General features: G+C 39.2%; 1 pseudogene; it reads right to left on the bottom strand.

Annotated features, from left to right (window-relative positions):
- Positions 1-776: 776 nt before the first annotated feature.
- Positions 777-2,316, bottom strand: LOC140945306 (probable serine/threonine-protein kinase gdt2; annotated as a pseudogene).
- Between the last annotated feature and the right edge of the window lie 3,624 nt (positions 2,317-5,940).

The following is a 5,940-nucleotide window of genomic DNA, read 5'->3' as shown; positions in this document are numbered from 1 at the left end:
AGAAGGAGTATGATGTCACTTTACCATGGTAGCAACATTTTCTGGATCACAACAGTGGGGAGCTTAAGCAACAACCACAGCGACAGCAACGAGAACGGCAAAAAGGAAGTCAGTCTATTATATAAACACCAATGAAATACCAGGTGAGCTTTCGAGCGAAAACTTGATATCTTCACATTTGAAAATAACCTGTTATCATCACTTGTTAAAATATGACCTTTGCTCTGGCTACATAATAAATCGTGCCTTTCACACCAAAAAACTGTTAAAGTGAAATGGTTTGGTATTTCATTGGTATTTATATGATAAATACAACATTGCATGGCCGCTTGGAGATGTGAAATTTTTCTTCTCGTTCAACACTCGAAGAAAAATTTCGTATCTCCGCGCGGCCGTGTAATGTCCTCTATTTATATTAGCAAAACAACAACTTTGCACGTGCATCACGTTTTTTTGTACATTTCTTAGCCGTCGTTGCAAGTCTGCGACTTGAAACTTCCTAATTTCATGTACCCGCTTTATGAAGTTGGTAAACACAGCACAAGAATTTTCTTTTTCTTTTTCTAAAGTCAGATGTGGTCCTTTTGGATTCAACCTCAGACAATCATTTTACCACGATTTTACAACTTAAAAGAAATTGAATAAGATTGATAACTTTGGAACACTGTGAATTCACTTTTTAAGTGACCTTTTCACTTTGTTGTCATCAAGAAATTTTGTTACCATGGCAACGTGACATAACGACTTCTCCTCTCTATTTAATATCAAGAACCTAATCATGATGACAGAGACTTAACACTGACCAAGAGGTGATCCAAAGAAACCCTAGCATTTGGGTCATTCTTTAAGCTGCATTCACTAAGGGAGAGAAGTGGCTTGCAACCAATCTTGGTTGCAATCTGCCTTAACAGACGGCCAAGGGCATATACATCACTTTTATGAGATGGAGGGTGAGTTCCTGCAACAACTTCAGCGGCAACGTGCGTATACTTCTGTTTGTATGTCTCTTGTTCTTGTTTGGACAAAACTTTTCTACTGGCTTCTTGTTTTCTAATGCACTTCCCAAAATCAATGATTACTGGCACTAACAGTGTATTTTTGTACGTAAGAGAGACGTTATCACCTTTTATATCCTGATGAATCAGTCCAGAGTTGTGCAACACTTTGAGTGCTTCTCGAAGTTGCAAAATGACATCAAACCTCTCTTGATTTTTAAAAACCAAGGTACGGCTGTGTTAAGTCCTGTAAAGAGTGTATGCTTTGCCTTCCACATTGCAAAACTAACGTACTAACTGGTAAGGTTTGCTTTGTACACAAATACCATTAACGTAGGGAAACATGGGTGATCCAATTGTTTCATCAGTGATGCTTCTTTGATAACGCTGGACTCTGATGACAGGTGTGTTTTAAATTGTTTAACAGCAACTGAAATCCCTCTGTAATACATTTTATAGCAACGTCCAAAGACACCACATCCCAGTAACAGAGGTTGATCCGTAGAACCGCAAGGATCTTTGATATGACTGAGATGACTTCTCTTTACATGTGACACCGGTTGATCTGAAGAAACTGAGGCATCTTTATTGTGGCTGTGCTGAAGGCTATGTGCCTGTTTCTCATTCTCCAAAGTGTTTGATTTATCCATTTTTCTAGTCTGAAAAAAATTAATACCATTCTTGCCAATTATGAAATCTGATTGGTTCTCAGCAGCCTTTGCATTTTTTATTACTTAATTTTGCTGACGCACCCCTTTCACCCTCCCCTTTAGATCCGCCCCTGATCTAATATAAACAAGAACGCGGTAAATCGGGTCCTAGGGCTTTGAAATTTCAAAGTTTTCTGGGGAAGCATACTACAGACTCCTCCAAAAGGAGGGGACAAGCGGTACCTTGTTGTTACAGTCGGTTACTGTATTTAAACCTGCTGGCTACTTCAATTAGTATTGAAATCCTTGTAATGAATACATACTTGTGAGATATTTTCGGAAGCGGAAGATGTTTAAAGTCTTAACCCTTCACTGTAAACATTAGATGATATTTAACGGACTACGAAAAGTTACCTCAAATGACGTTCCTACCTTTCACTAAGATGTAGAGCATGTTATTTAGCGTAGAACTTCCTCTCAACATGGAGCAATCTTTCATTCTTCGCTAGGGTCATCGCTCGCTCATCTTCAAGTGCTGACAAAGCTTTTCTTGTTTTATCTTCTTTGTTCGCCGCTCTAGCCTTTCTCTTTCGTTTTCTTCTTTCGTTCTGCATTGCTGCTCTTTCCTTAGGGGTATTCTTTCTCCAAGAAAATGGCTTGTTTGTCTTCATAATATTTATACGATGCTCATTACTGCCGTCCATATTTCCCGCCTGATTAACTCAAAGGGTACTGGGTATCACCCGTAAAAATGATACCCAAATTGACGGGTATCACCCGCCATAGTACGTACTATAGTGCGACTGAGAAAGTGCTGTACTGGATGGTGCAGGATGATGGATAAAATGTGTATGTAATTGCACGTTTATCGCTCTTATTATAAAAACTGGTACAGCACGCTGTCACTGAGGTTATATTTGGACGTGCAAAGCAGTATTTAATCGGTGTATGACATTTGCAGACTGCAGACTGTAGACCGCAGACTGCAGACTCCAGACTGCAGGAGGCAGCAACACTGTAAATTGAATGAAAAAAAACATATTGTAATCAAGGTGGCGTCATCATCAACATTACCTTTTTCCGAGAGGTACCTGTAAGGCCTAGAAGCGAAGTTTTTTCACGCAAATTACACCGACCTGATTCCTGAAGGAGTTGTTGGCTGTTCGTCTCGTATTGAATTAGAGCAGAATAATGTCTGCCCATGTCACAAACTCGCTAATGAATCCATAGCAACCGGCTAGCAATTTAGCCTGCCCCACAGGCGAAACTAAACTCTTGTTATATTAGTCTGTCTGTGAAACAACGCCAGAATCCTTATTCTACGGAGGCCCCAACTGTGTACTAGGATTTGAGCATGAGCAATGATTGGCCTGTTAAAAAGCCATTGTCGATTTGCCTATTTAGAAATTCAAAATGCACTTCCGGTAATTCCTCGAGTCCAGGTAGGATCTGTTCGGTTTAGATTATTTGGCATATCCTTAAATACTGCTAAGATGAAATACGTCATTTAAAAGGTGTTAAATGTTCGTGATTTATCCTAGTTATTTTTGTAGACGTAACTGTAGTGAGCACGAAGTGCTCGCAATCTAAACACTTTTTTTTACAGAAGACTTCTATTTAGACAGGCATTAATGGGCATTGCTACTTGTCATTATCAATTCACAATAATCAAAGAAGAATAAAGAATCAACGCAATTAGTGATATGCCGGGTGAGTCAATCAAGAGTCGCGTCGGTGAAAAATAGCCAACAGCATCTTGGAAATAAGGCCAATGTAACTTTGCGCAAAAACATCAACCTTGTCCCAGGTTACTTTCTCACTTTCACACGATGTTATATTTTTGATGGTGTCACCTTTATTAGGAAGATTTTTGGTGTCTTTTAATTTAAAATCTGCAATCTGTGGTCTGCAGTCTGCAGTCTGCAGTCTGCAAATGCCATACACCAAAAAAAGTTGTGAAAGCCTTTATTTTGTTCATTATTTTTGCCTTCTTCGTTTACCTATCCTTCCTGGTGTTGTTGACACTTTAACAGACCAGTTCATTTGGTTGCGGGCGGACACTACTTGACACTGCGGTAAGCAGAGAAGAACAGCTTAGAGCGAACATTTCGGATGATGCCGGTGAACAGGATCGCGACGATTTACGACGTGGACTGATCTTTGGCAGGTATGTTGTGCAGCTTGGCATTTCGCTTTCACTGAGCGATAAGCCAGAAAACCTCTAGATGTAAACTTAAGCTTAACACTGATCTTTGCTATTAAAAGACTGTCAAGAGTAGACAATGTGTGCGCCAAGTTTCGACAACCTGCTCTAACGACAACTTTTCTAAAGAAGGTTCGTTTTCAAAGAACAACAGGTGTCACCTCTGTGACTCCGAAGCTGGTATTCTTCGTCGTTGCTTGGACTGCAGTGCAACAGCAAAGGTTTGCGAATCTTGTGCTATTTCACAACAAATTAGATATTTTTCATCGTCTGGAAATCCTTAAGGTACTTAAAACTAAGATGGTCCCTGATCTAGGTACTTAAGTTGGTGTAAGTTGCAATAGACAAGTACGAGGTGATTGAAAATGTAAATTTCTACAGGTTCAACCCGCACTTCAAATTCAATTGCTGTAAATCCAGTCAATCCCCCTTATGCTTTTAAACGTCATGCTAATTATTTTATTTTTGAGATAATGTTCGTGGTGGGTACTAAGAGAAAGCATTTGCATTATCAGCTGCTCTAACTGCATCTTATTGAATTTGCGTAAACTAGGCTAGAAACTGCTCTCAGATCCATTTGTCAGCTACTTTATTTGTCAGTTATTACAATGTATCGTTTTGCTTTTTTTTCAAATTATTATCTTATTAAATTTCATATATAGAAGCTGAAGTAGACGGTCTAACATAATTTTATAAATATATACCTGCCTTACTCTCACGTGCATCCCCAGCTGCCTCTAAACAAGAGCTAAACAAGCCTTGGTTTCTGTATTACTGTAGCTTGTATGTACCACCATCACAAAGATTTTCCTTTCTACCCGTTGTTCTATGGTTTTACAGATCCCACTTGAAACCAATGTATGCATTGGAAGCTGCCCCCTTGTTGGTTTGTCATTTTCAGTACATTTCCTTTGAAAATGGTTGAAAAACAAGTTTATTAAAACTAGTTGGCGTGAAATATAGGGCTAAGAAATGCATCTTTGATCCTTGTCTCATGCTTTATGTGCCATATTTAATTTGTTATTGTGAAAAGTATACTTAGCATGCATTGCAGCTATTTCTACAGGCACTCCACGCAAATAATTATGGAAACAAATAATTCAACAATTAGAACGTAACAGGGTTAAAAACCCCAACTGGGACTGGAGGCAACCAATAAAACTATTAACAATCAAGGCTGCAACTAATTAAAGAACAAATCAGGCAAGTGACCACAGCAGGACCCGAAACAAGGACTGCTAGATTGCAACTTGTCTTCCTTACTCAGCCAGTCACTTCCTCCTGAGTACGGCATTCCATAATTTTTGTTTACGAGGAGGAGAATAATATATTTAGTTGAACATCCACGAATCACTCCACAATGGCCATGTCTCTGTAACGGCCATTTTTTGTGGACAGTCCATACATTCACTCTTGTTTCAACCTCTCTACAAGGGCTGCCTCTTCTGTCCCCCGGGTGGCTGTTGTAGCTATAGAGGGTTTCAACTGTAGTACTTTTTCATCTTACCAAGAACCCTGCACAGTGCTTGACAGACATCAGTGCTCATTTAACATCCTGCTCTCTCTGGCCTCTTTTGTATTTATTGTTATTTCTATGATTTAAAATGTGGTGCTATAAAGCCACTCGTCAATGATTTCTTTAAGTTCAATGTACTGTAGTTGATTTACACATCTGCTTAATGTGCATTGATTGCTGTGTTTTATATGTTATTGCACTCTTACAGCAAATAACTTAAATATTTCCCTTTTGCCTTTTTCAGTTCTGTAGTATTTCAAGTGGTTGTCAATGTACATCTTTGCAGCTGTGAACCCAATTTTTTTAAAATTTACTAAGCTTAGTCTTAGGGGTTCCACACCAACCATGCAAGAGTTGACATTCAAATGTTTTGAGTTATTGTGCATGTAACTGCTGGTATCCTGACCAGCGGGCTTACCCCCTTGTTTATTAGGAGCATGCGCATGGGGCCTCGGCATTGGCGAGCACGAGGCCACCGTGAAATAACCTGAAGTTTTCACTAACGTTTTCTTTAAGTTTCCCAAGTGTTTTGTAAGTCGTTTGTTTCAGTTTTTCTTTCTCGTGCTACGGATTTCT

Source organism: Porites lutea, chromosome 1 (genome assembly GCF_958299795.1).
Source record: "Porites lutea chromosome 1, jaPorLute2.1, whole genome shotgun sequence".
Taxonomy (NCBI): Eukaryota; Metazoa; Cnidaria; class Anthozoa; order Scleractinia; family Poritidae; genus Porites; species Porites lutea.
This window is presented reverse-complemented; position numbering and strand designations above follow the sequence as displayed.